Below are 12867 nucleotides of genomic sequence, written 5' to 3' on the forward strand. Positions count from 1 at the left end.
CCTTCTCCTTTCCAAGGATAGCTCGCAATGGAAAGATTACTTCACCAGTCTTAGAAAAATGCACGAGAGCAATCCCACTTCCTAAAGGAACCCCACCCTTGTCATCACAAACAGAGAACTCTAGGGAAACACAAACATGAGAAAATGATACATGGGAGCTCACCCTGTCCCCTTTTGAATGTCAGCACCCTGAGGGCAGGAAACATTTCTTCTTGGTGTTCTTTATGGTACCAAGTGTCCTTTACAGACAAATAAATTTATAAAAGGAACTGATGATGAAACCCCAAAGGCTGTTTCCTTTCCTTTGTTTAAGCACCTCTCTGTAAAACCACATTTTTAAAAATAAAAGGATAAAGGAACAAGGATAAGTGAAGGAGCATGAAGAAGCAGAGGAGTACTTTATATACACATCTGTCAGCCTCAGAGACAGCCCACAGGGTGGGCACTATTATGCCTAGAATACAGATGAAGAACTATAAGGTGCTAAGTAACTTGTTCAGGACACGTAACTAATAATTGGCAGAGCCAAGTTTCAAACTCCGATGAGTACCTAGAATTCAGCATTTATGTTCTGCCAGGTAAGTGCAGAGCTTTTGGCAATCAATTGAGCTAAGAACTGGAATTTTAAAAAGATACTACTGTGATCCAAAAAAACAGACAAAAACTATTAAAGTCAAAAACTTGTCTTGGCCAGAAAGCAATCTTAGGAAAGCATCTATAAACTTTCTAATTTTAAGCAGCATAACTTCCTGATGAGTCCCCTGTAATAAAGTAGCTACAAATGTTAGTATAATAAGGCAACTTATTTTATGGGATTACTACCTACAAGCTAGTTAAGGGTTGGATGACTATGCTATTTTCCTATTGCTGAGTAACAAAGAGTCACAAATTCAGCAGCTTTAAAAAATACCACTTGTCAAGGGCACAGTTTTGTAGAAGTACTGCACGGCCTGGCTAGGTTTTTCATTTTCAAATTATAAAGCTGAAATCAAGGTGTCCGCCGTCTTGTCTGGGGATCCGGAGCGGGGGCGGACCCACTTCCAAGCTTCTTCTTGTTGGCAGAACTCAGCTCCCTGCTGCTGTAGGACTGAGGTCCCCATTTGCTAGGTAACGGCTGCCAACCAGAGAAGACTGCACTTAAAGTGCTTATGTGAGGGGTTCCCGGCCAGCGGAGCCAGCTGTGTGTGTGTGTGTGTGTGTGTGTGCGTGTGTGTGCGCGCGCACACGCGTGTGCGTGTTGGGGGAGGAGGAGGGGAAGGGTGGACAATGCCGGCCTGGACGCTGGACCCCGGCCCTCCTCCCCCTTTCGAGTAGGACCCTGAACGAGCCCAGCCTGACCTCAGAGCCACAGCCAAAGCTTCTTTGCTGAAAAAGGACGCCTACCTGCCAAGCCTGGCCAGTAAGATCTGCTCCCAGCCCAGCCCAGAGCTGCAGAAGCGCAAATCAGCTGGCAAAACTCAAGTCTCAGAAGCTGCTTGGCCCGCAAAAAAGGAGAGGAAGGAAGAAAGCACAGAAGAAATCCTGGGAGCGGGAGGAGGAGGCTGCAAAACCCAAGACACGGGCCCGGCCGAGAAGTCTCAGGCCAGGAACCCAGTGGCAGCCAAGGAACAAAGGGCCTTCGGCTCCACCCGGGCCCCTGCGGATGGCCTGGCCAAGGAGCCCGACTCTGTTTGCCTTAGACGTTCTGGAGCCGCGCCGGCAGGAGAAGATACAGGAGTCCCAAGGCCCGGGCACCACCAAGGGGCTGTGTCCCGCCGCTTTGCAGAAAAGCCCACAGAGAAAGCTGGAGACGGACGGGAAGAAGAGGAACGGAAGGAGCTGAGAGCAAAGGAGGAGGCAGCCAAGGAGGCGCAGGGACAGCTGCTGTTCAATAAGGTGGATGTGACAGAGGAGGAGCCCACCACCAAGACGCAGCGCAGGAAGGAGAAGAGGCCGAAGCTGAAAGAGAACCAGACAAGCAGGAACTACCGCAGCTGCAAGAGCGCCTGCAGGCTCCGCGGACCCGGTGATAGGAGCTGCGGGACTTCGCAAGGCCCGGGAGTTCCAGGCTGAGATGCAGTAGACCAACCTGTACAAGGCAGAGAGTATGAAGATCCACGACGACGAACGCCTGCAGCAGGAGGCCCTGAAGCGGAATAAGAGGCGCTGCCAGGCGCCGGGGAAGGGGCACGTGGGAGAGGCGCGCGCCGGCGTAGTTAAGATGCAGGCGCACAGAAGCCACGCAAGGAAAAGGCAGCCAAGGTGGTGCTGTGCCTGGAGAAGGCCCACAGGAAATGCCGGATCCTGTCGCAGGACCTAAAGCTGGCTGGCCTGGCATGAAGGCCTGGCTGCTGCATCCCATCCCTACCCCAACCCTGACCTTGACCTATGAGACCATAGGTTTCCAGAGGAAAATGGACACGGCCCCTCTCCCCTCTCACTTGAGAGAGCTCCAGACGCGCGTTATGGAAAGGCCTTCAGATCTGTGGAAGGGGTGATCCAGGCTCCAGTGTCCTTTTGTGAGACCCGAATGTTCCTTGAAAGTTTCAGGGTGGCGGACCAGGAGCAATGAGGAGGGAGTGGGCATCTGGGGGGCACTTTTCTGGCCCCCACTTCCTCGCCTGGGTTAACAGGAACAGGAAAACAATAGCCTTTATGACCAATTTGTCAGTCCAAAACTCACTTGGAAAGGACAGAAAACTCGGATGAATTTTATGGTCTGTGGATTATATTTCAATAAAACTGTTTTGTTTTGCTTTTTAACTTTAAGAAGTCTTTTGTGGTTTTGGGGGGGTGGTTTGTTTTTGTTTTTGTTTTTGTTTTGTTTTGTTTTTGGCTGTGCTGGTGGCATGCCAGCAGCCATGGCCAGGGAAGGAACTCACACCACAGCTGTAACCAGAGCCACAGCAGTGACAATGCCAGGTCCTTCACCCACTGAGCCATGAGGGAACTCCTCAGTAAAACTGTTAATAAAAGAACAAATAAAGTAATTATGTGATAAGGTCAGGGCCGCCTGGACAATCTCCCTTTCTAAAGTCGACTGTGCAATATAACAAGACCTAATCACAAGAGTAAAATCTGTCAAAGTCCCAGTCTGGAGAATTAGGCAAACCATGTGTACTAGAGGAGAGGGTAGGAAATCTTGGCGGCCTTCCTAGAACTCTGGTAGAACGTGACATGGACAGAAAACAGTACACATGATACACAGCAAAAGAAACCAATAGGAAAGAGTACATGCTGTTTGAGTCAGTTTATATGAAGTTCAAAATAGGCAAAACTAGTCAGTGCTGCCAGAAGTGAAGAGAGTGGGCACCCCTGGGGTCAAGGAGGAATGGAAACAGTAGCATATAGGAAAAAGATTTATTCATTCAACAAGTAGGGCTTATTCAGGAGTTCCCGAGGTGGCTCAGCAGAAATGAATCTGACTAGCATTCATGAGCACGCAGGTTTGATCCCCAACCTCACTCAGTGGGTTAAGGATCCAGCATTTCCATGAGCTGTGGTGTACGTCACAGACTCAGCTCAGATCTGGCATTGCTGTGGCTCTGGCATAGGCTGGCAGCTGTAGCTCTGATTCAGCCCCTAGCCTGGGAACCTCCATATGCTGTGGGTGTAGCCCTAAAAAAGCAAAAAAAAAAAAAAAACACAAGTACACACCAAACACTTACCAGATGCTAAGTTAAGAGGATTCCATGGCAATCAGATAAGACTCTGTCTACATGGAGCTTTCAAATCTACCAGGGAATGGAGTTCCCATTGTGGGGCAGCAGAATCAAATCCAACTAGGAACCATGAGGTTGAGAGTTCGATCTCTGGCCTTGTTCAGTGGGTTACGGATCCCGCATTGCCATGAGCTATGGCATAGGTCAAGGACATGGCTCGGATCTGGCGTTGCTGTGGCTATGGTGAAGGCCGGCGGCTACAGCTCCAATTCGACCCCTAGCCTGAGAACCTCCATATACCGTGGGTGCAGCCCTAAAAAGACAAAAAGACAAAAAAAAAATCTATCACGGAAGACAGAGACCATTAAATAAACATCTGCCATAAACTGTGATAAGCATCACGCCTGGGAGAGTAGGAGATGCTCTGAAAGCATATGGCAGGGGAGACCTAAACTACTTTAAGGGTTCCAAACTGACATTTAAACGGAGACCTGAAAGAATTTAGGCAGGCAAAGAAGGGTAATTGTTGGCTTAGTGACTTTGGTTGACTGGATTGATCATTACTTGCCTGTAAGGCATGACTAAGAAAGGTCATATGACTCCATCTCCATCACTGTGAGAACAGTCTCTGGAAGCATGGAGATATTAGTCCTACCCTAAATGGCACTGGTCAAACAACTCTGTCAATTATGAGTTCTGGTCATTCTTAGAGTGACCTGAAACTAACCACCACACTGATGCAGGAGCCTGAATCCATGCGAAATAGATCAGGATGCACCGAGGCTTCTGGCTCAGACTCCTTAGAATCGGACTGCCTGAACTGTAATCCCAGGTCCATCAAGGGCTGCATGTCCTTGGTCGTTTATGGTCTATAAGCCTCCGTTTTATCATCTCTAAAATAGGGACAATATTGCTACAGTGCTAAGAAGTCTTTAAAGGGTAGCTTTTTAAAGAAAACAGAGGGACTATATAAATGTCTTGAGGTGGAAGAAGCACAGGTCATTCCGTATAATATGTGTTGATAGACGTTAAAGGCATATGCGGAAGAACTCCTCTCCTGTCACCCTCTCAGACTCAGCAGTCACACCTGCCTGCTGTAACCCAAACACACCAAGCTCTCTTAAATGCCTGCGCATTTGCACCTCCCAGTCCTTTCTTGTGGCATGTTCTACCCACTTGCATTTGCTTGAAGAGCTTCTATTCATCTTCCAGCTCTCAACTCATCCGTTGCTTCACAGGGGAATATTTTCCTGACTGCACAAAACAAAATAGGGTGACCACTTGTCCCTGCTCTCGTAGCATTGTGACTATCTCTAAAGTATCACGTTTTACCAAAACTGCTTATTCACGCATGCATCTCCTCATTGTTATGCGCCTCTTGAGACACAAGACCATACATAGCACTTGGCACATAATAGGCAGCAAAAAAAAAAAAGTTCACTGAATGAAATGAATGAATGAATGCCTTAAGTGGCGGTGAATTCCTGCCACCAGAAATATTTAAACAAAGACAAGACAGCTGTTTAGCAGAAATGTTCAGAAAGGACTGAAGCATCTGATAAATGAATTAGCTCACTACGAACTGGGACCCATCAAACCCCAGAGTCCTTGAGGCTAGGTGGAGAAAACTGGCAATCACCAAGGCACAGAGAAGGGAGAGTTGTATATTTGGGGAATAGCAAGTGGTTCAGTTTGTCTGGGCAACAAAGGACAGGGTAAAAATCAGATTGGAGCAAGAAAGAGATGACACAACCAGAATGGTAAAAGAATATCATTTAATAAGGCTACGATTTAAGAGAAACTAGCAAGGTAAAGTATCCACTGTGTAATGATAAAGCCTACAGCGCCTAACACGCAAAGGAAGCCATTCCAAAGGGGCAACAGAAAGGAAGCGGAATTACCAGAACCCTGTGAAAGGGGGTGGCAGGGTGGCTTGATATGAGTCATAGCCTAAGTAGAGGAACTGGATTTAGTCACCGCCAAAATGAAAATCCATAGGAAGACAAAGGAAAGGAATATACAGCCAGGCACTCCGTCTCCCTGTGCTGTCACCCTCCAACAGCCTGCCAGCACCTGCCAGTGGCCAAACCCAACAAAAAGCTAAACAGCAAGGGAGCCTCGGGAAGGTAATCTGTAGAAGGCAACCTCCTGAAGCTCAGAGCACAGCAGACAATGAGGGGCAGACTAAGGGCATAAACATCCTCTGGTGAGCTCTCAAGAGCCACTATAGATTAGGGGGCACATGGGTGACATGATCCAGGCTCACTTGAGGATGGTTCATTTGGTGGCTATAATCAGAATGAACTCTGAATAGAAAGAGGGAACGGGAGACAGGGAATCAGACTAGGACACCTTGAATAGGTTCAAGTGAGAGGGGAGGAGCCTCGCAAGGACACGCCCCCCCTTATGCCTCTCAGCCCCGTGGAAGGAATCCGCCACGGATTGCTCAAACCCGGAGCTGCTTACCCTCCACGTAAGTGGCCCGCCCAGTCACAAAGATGGAGAAGAAATTTCTCCAAACTGAGAAAATATTTCTGGTGTATACCTTTGAGTCTCCTCCTGCTCTTCGCTTTCCCTCTTTTCTTCTGTGTGTAAAATTATAAAGACCGAGGCCAGAGGAATGCAGCTGCAGCAACCGCAAGTCACAGAGCAGAGGAACTGATTTTCTTCTCATAAAAAGCCAAAAAAAAAATGAATAGCGATCCATAGGATGAAAGACCCAGTGTCAGTAGACACCACTTCCCCAAGATTCTGAATTTAATTATTCTCTGGCTGCCCACCCTGACCAAACCCATCCATCCTGGATTCTCCTTTCCAAAAACTGTCTTCCCTAGGCCTCGTGGAAAAGGGACTGATTCTCAGCTATTACATTCAAAAACAATCTGACAACCATATGAGCAACTAGATCAGCACAGAGACAACTGGAAGAAGCATTAACATTCACTCTGTGTAGCCCTCTCTTTCTGCAAGAGCAGATTCAGTTTCCTTCTTCTGCATCTCTAATTCACCAGTATCACACAAGGTGGGCTCCCCACCTTAGCAGGTGGAGCCAGAGGGGCCGACTGATATTTATTTCCTTTTACCAAGTGTCTAGGAAATAACTCATTTCCATTTCTTGTTTTCTGCTCAGAAGGTGACTCTTTTTTTCATTAGTATTAGTATGCATTGGGTTTCTTGGAATAAAGAGCAGCAACTGTTGGAGTCCTCTGCTGTTTTCTGATACCCAGTGCAACAAAGCTCAATGCATTGGGATTTACTGCTTTTCTCCACCGCCTCATTAGAAGCTTAGTGCCTCTAAGAGGATTACTTGCCATTATCTCTGAGCAGGTGGAGCGTTTCAAAGATTTTTTTGTTTGTCTCTCAGCAAACTCCTTGCCAGGATTTTCAATATCAAGAAGGAAAGAACATCTGAGAAAGAAAAAGGCTGAGTGACCACACCCTTAGAAGCCTTCACCTGCTTGCAGCAAACTGATTCAACAAATCCTGACAGTTTCTATTTTCAGACTGAAGGGAGGAAATGATACAAAGCAGCAACAGGGCTCTTTGTTAGCCTGTGGGTATGTTTCCCATGCACCCACATACACATAAGCATACCTACTCATTCTTTTTAACCTGTCCTAAAGCAATCCTCTTTGCAGGATTAGAAACTACATTCTGGAGTTCCTGCTGCAGTGCAAAGGGATGGGCCACATCTTTGCAGCGCCAGAACACAGGTTCAATCTGCAGCCCAGAACAGTGGTTTAAAGGATCTGGCGTTATCGCAACTGCAGCATGAGTTGCATCTGCAGCTGGGATCTGAATCCTGGCCCTGCTGCTCTATATGCCGCCATACAGCCAAAAATGAAAAAAAAAAAGAGAGAAAGAAGAAAGGAAGGAAGGAAAGAGAAAGAGAGAAAGGAAGGAAGGAAGGAAAGGAAAGGAAAGAAGTAAGGAAAGAGAGGGAGGAAGAGTGGGAGGGAGGAAGGAAGGGAGAAACTGCATTCATATTCATGCTGGAGTTCTTAAAACAAATGAAGTGTCTATGAGCATCTTCTGCCCTTCCCCGATTCCACCAGCGTGTCCACTCCCAAGGATAGCGGGAGTACCCATTGATCAATCCTTAGGCTTTTGCTTAGACTCAGGGCTGTGGTGCAGACAGTCAGACGCCCCTCAGTGGAAAATACCAAAGCCAACTGAAGGCCAAAGTGACAAGAAACCACTTAGTAACCATGTGTGCCCCTGCAGCAGTAAATAATACTGTGTGGATATAACAATTCATTCTGCTGATGAGTCCAGCACACAAGTATTTATCGTGCTACAAATTTGTTTGCATTTTCTGACATCTTTGTAAAAAACAGTTGTGATGACAGAAAATGCTTTCTTTCATCCTCCTGATATTTGTACCCAGATCTGTTTTCTATACTAAAACTGCACAAATAAATTACCCGAATCATAATCCTGATGCAATCCGAATCTCTTCTTTTTATGCTTTCTTGTCTTTCGAATAGACATGCTACAGCTGCCTTCCCGGTAGAGCCCAGTGCGAAAGGGGGGAGGTGTGGCCCAAAGAGCCGAAAGAGGGATGTTTCTCCAGTGTGGACAAGAGAACTGGCCAGAGGCAGGATAGGGTGGCAAGAGATCTGTGGATCTGCACTGCTTCGACTCTCTAGCAGCTGCTCTTTCTTTCCTCTTCACAGGGGTAGTTCTTAGCTGCTGGCTTTACCTTTGAGGAAGCACCCTTCTTCTCCAGGCTTCATGGGTCAGCTCCTACTGTTGCATCCTATTTTCTTTGGCAAAAGGAAAGGAGAGGAATCAGCACTGGAAAGCTCTGAGATTCGGGGAAAGTCAATAAACAGCGTTATTTTCTTCCCCTCGATGGAATGTAAGTTCTTCAAGAGCAGCAGCAGAGCACAGGTGGTTCACTATGAACTATTAACGCATTAAAATAAGCCAATCAGAGGATGCTGGGTTTCTTTTCAAATCAGATCCTGACTCTGCGGAGGAAGAGGAAAACACCGGGGGTCTAGAAATGTTTGGTTTCTTTCAACAAAACATTGCTTTGGTTTTGCTTTTTTTCAAGGAAACATCATTTTCCTGGCTGTGATGTGCAATGCTCCATTTTGCCAGCCTGTGTGAGGCCATTCATCTTATGACTATAAACAGTGTCTGGCTTTTGTCACTAGAATGAGTTGTTCAAGTGTAAGGTACTCAAAGTTAATGTGCTCAAGCCATTTAAGCAAGATTCTTTCATTCTTCATTCAAGTAAACATGTCTTAGATAACTTCTAAGGGTCTGGCGTGGACAAGGCTGTTCCCTTAAAGTCATTTTCCAAGCAGGAATCTGTACTAATCTCTTCCTTCTTCCCTACAATGAAGAATGTCTTGTTAATTGCTTCAGAAGCAGCCGGCCAGGGTCTCACCTATATGACCTGGAAGATGGAAAGCTAAGGTATTAACACACGTGGGAGAAGCCATATAGCACCGTGGTTAAGCACACTGACTCCGAAGTTTGCCTGGGTTCAAGTCCCACATCTGCCCCTTTGTAGGTCAAGCAGGACAAACAATTAATTTAACCTCAGAGTGATAAATACAAAGGACTTGGATAACAACTTAGCACGTGGTAAGTACTATACTAAATGTTATTGATTTTTAGGACCCTGGCTTTAACAGGTCCTGTCACCACCAAGAGGAATGATTAGGGACCCGTGGCCTCGCTTTCATCCCACTGAAGTGGTGGAGTCATTCCACCCACTGTTCACCAGCCCCTGCTGAAGCTGCCCTGTCTTCTCAGCAATGGCCCCACAATGGCATGGATATCCTTCACCACTGCCCTCTCCAGCCTCTCAGTGCTGCCTCCCGGTCTCCTGGGATGATCCTCTTGCTCCCCCAAATATATAAGAGGATTCTCTCCACTTGTGTTGCATCTCGTTATCAAATTACTAAGTGTGACCTGGCTCTCTCTTTTTTTTTTTTTTGTAAGTCTCCCATAAAGGGTAGTTTCACCTTTTTAGTTTCCTACAGGATAGACTTTCTGATAACACAATAAAAGCTACCCCTGGGCCAAGTCAGAAAACATTTGAGTGGCAGATCCAATAACCTGCTCAAAAAATCGTTTCCCACTGATTATAGGTTACTCTTGCAAAGAAGGAAATAAGACATCTTACTCTCCCTCTCTAATCAGTATCATTACAGTTTACGTTTGTTCCCCCACAGCAACACATGCACACACAGTCTTTTGTTGTTGCTGTTTGCTTTTTTAGGGTCACACCCACGGCATGTGGAGGTTCCCAGGCAGGGGGTCGAATTGGAGCTACAGCTGCCGGCCTATACCGCAGCCACAGCAACACCAGATCCAAGCCTCATCTGTGATGTACTCCACAGATCACGCCAACACCAGATCCCTGATGCACTGAGCGAGGCCAGGGATCAAACCTGCGTCCTCATGCATACTAGTCGGATTTGTTTCCGCTGTGACACAATGGGAACTCCTATATACACAGTCTTGCACCGTACCTTACTGGAGAATTCTAGTCTCCTTGAGGACTGATCAATGATTCCAAATTCTCTTTATGATATTCTCAAAGAACCTACCAAGTCCACATGCAGAAAGAGCTCTGAAGCCTGTATGGGACACGCTAATGCTCTTGGTATTACAGATTGGTCAATATTACATATTTGCACCTTTCTGGGGCTACATATTAGACTTCCTCAACTCTATTTTTTCCCGATATTTCCATGTTAGGGTTTCTTAAATTGGGGTCAAGGACCACTGACGTCAGGAGTTCCTGTCGTGGCTCAGTGGTTAACGAATCCGACTAGGAACCATGAGGTTGTGGGTTCGAACCCTGGCCTCACTCAGTGGGTTGAGGATCCAGCGTTGCCTTGAGCTGAGATGTAGTTCAAAGATGCAGCTCGGATCCCGCGTTGCTGTGGCTCTGGCGTAGGCTGGCAGCTACAGCTCCGATTCAACCCCTAGCCTGGGAACCTCCATATGCCACAAGTGCGGCCCTAGAAAAGACAAAAAAAAAAAAAAAAAAAAAGGACCACTGACATCAAAATTACCTAACTTACTAAAACTCAGATTTTCCATGTCAGCTGAGTCATGATCTCTGGGAGTAAGGCTCCAATTTTTGGTATTTTACAGGCTGTCCTTTCTATGCACTCTAAAGTCTGAGAACTACTATTCTGCATTCCTAAAATCTGTAGCATTTCGAAACAAGCCTTGACTGCATTGCCAAGCATTATATGTCTATCTTACCAGTTCATTTGTTGGAACATTTTACAGCTATCTTCAACAGAAAATCATGTATTCTTTGTTTGCTTGTTTGTTTTGTTTGTTTGCTTTGCTTTTTAGGATTGCACCCATGGCATATGGAAGTTCCTAGGCTAGGGACCAAATCTGAGCTACAGCTGCTGGCCTACACCATAGTCACAGCAATGCAGGATCTGAGCCACATCTGCAATCTACACCACAGCTCACAGCAACACCACATCCCTAACCCACTGAGCGAGGCCAGGAATCAACCCACGTCATCATGGATATTAGTCGGATTCATTTCCACTGAGCCACACGAAAACTCCTACTCTATCACTAAGAACTGCTATCACTAAGGTGAGGTACAACTGCAAGGCAGGATCACTACTGATCTTGGGAATCAATGAAATCAAATCTGTTGGCCTCCTTTAAGATGCAAGAATTGGTAAAAATCCACAAGAAAGCCCACAACAGGAAGTCCAAACAGCCTGTAGAGGTAGCCTAGTAGTTAGTAGGCTTTGGAGAATGAGACTAGGATTCAAATTCCACTGTGGACACTAACAAGATGTGTGACCTTCAATTTTCTTAGCCAGTCTGTGCCTCAATTTTCTCACCTGTAAAACTGAGATACTAATACGGACCTCATAGATTCACTGTAAGGATGAGATGAAAAAACATAGGTAAGGCATTTGGTGTAGTACCTAGTAAATATGTGTTCAAAGTGATTTCCAAGAGTTCCTGTTATGGCGCGGCAGAAACAAATTCGATTAGTATCCATGAGGATGCCGGTTCAATCCCTGGCCTCGCACAGTGGACCAAGGATCCAGCATTGCCATGAGCTGTGGTGTAGGTCAAAGACGAGTCTTGGATATGGTGTTGCTGTGGCTGTGGCATAGATTGGCAGCTGCAACTAAGATTAGACCCCTAGCCTGGGAACGTCCATATGCTACACCTGCAGCCATAAAAAGCAAAAAAAAGAAAAAGAAAAATGTTATTTCCACTTGAGAATCATTCCTGATGGATTCTGAAACAAACCAAACAGGTCTCATCTGAATAAAACCTCCAAGATGGCTGGTGAGCTACCAGCCAGATCCTGCTTTGCCTTGATACCAGCTATCTGGGTACCTCAATAGTATGATTTGCAAAGCGCCACAGAGCAAGACAACCTTAAATCGAAATAGCCAGATAGTCTACCAGACAACTCAGCCCTAGGAAGAGTTTCTGGAAAGAATGGCAAAAGCAGAGTAGGAGATGGAACATTCAAAGGTGGGGCAAATTCACTCAACAAAAGTTTTAGGACACCTGTGCCAGGCACAGTCCAGAGCTGGGAGTACAGCATGAAACAAAATGGACAAAAGCTTTCCATCTTGGGAAAGCTCACACTTCCCGCACAAGGGGGCTTAGGCTCCAGTGCAAGGGAGCAGACAATAAACAACTAAATTAATAAAATATATAGTACATCTGATGGGTAACATGTGCTATGAGAAAAATCAAGCAAAAAATGGGAATAAACAGAGCGAGGGTGGATAACTCTCATGGTAAAGCAGAAAAAAACCATGCATTACTCTATCAATATCATCTCCTCTGGCCCTAAATCCTCAAGTGAGCAAGGACCACACCATTAATTAATACTCGGTAAATATTTTCTTTTCTTTCTTTCTTTCCTTCTTTCTTTCTTTCTTTCAGCCTTTTAGGGCCACACCCATGGCACATAGATGTTCCCAAGGTAGGGGTCAAATCGGAGCTGCAGCTGCCAGTCTACACTACAGCCACAGCAATGCCAGATCCGAGCTGTGTCTGCGACCTACACCAAAATTCACAACAATGCCGGATCCTTAACCCACTGAGCAGGCTAGGGATCAAACCCACATCCTCAAAGATACTAGTCAGATTCACTACTGCTGAGCCATGAGGGGAACTCCACTCAGTAAATATTTCTGAGTGAATGTTACGCCTCAGGAAGAAACCAAAGTCTCAGAAAAGAAAGCAACCT

General features: G+C 46.1%; 1 pseudogene; it reads left to right on the forward strand.

Annotated features, from left to right (window-relative positions):
• Positions 1-566: 566 nt before the first annotated feature.
• On the forward strand, positions 567-2319 carry LOC125133382 (surfeit locus protein 6-like; annotated as a pseudogene).
• The last annotated feature ends 10548 nt before the right edge of the window (positions 2320-12867 follow it).

This window comes from Phacochoerus africanus, chromosome 8 (assembly GCF_016906955.1).
Source record: "Phacochoerus africanus isolate WHEZ1 chromosome 8, ROS_Pafr_v1, whole genome shotgun sequence".
In the NCBI taxonomy this organism is placed as follows: Eukaryota; Metazoa; Chordata; class Mammalia; order Artiodactyla; family Suidae; genus Phacochoerus; species Phacochoerus africanus.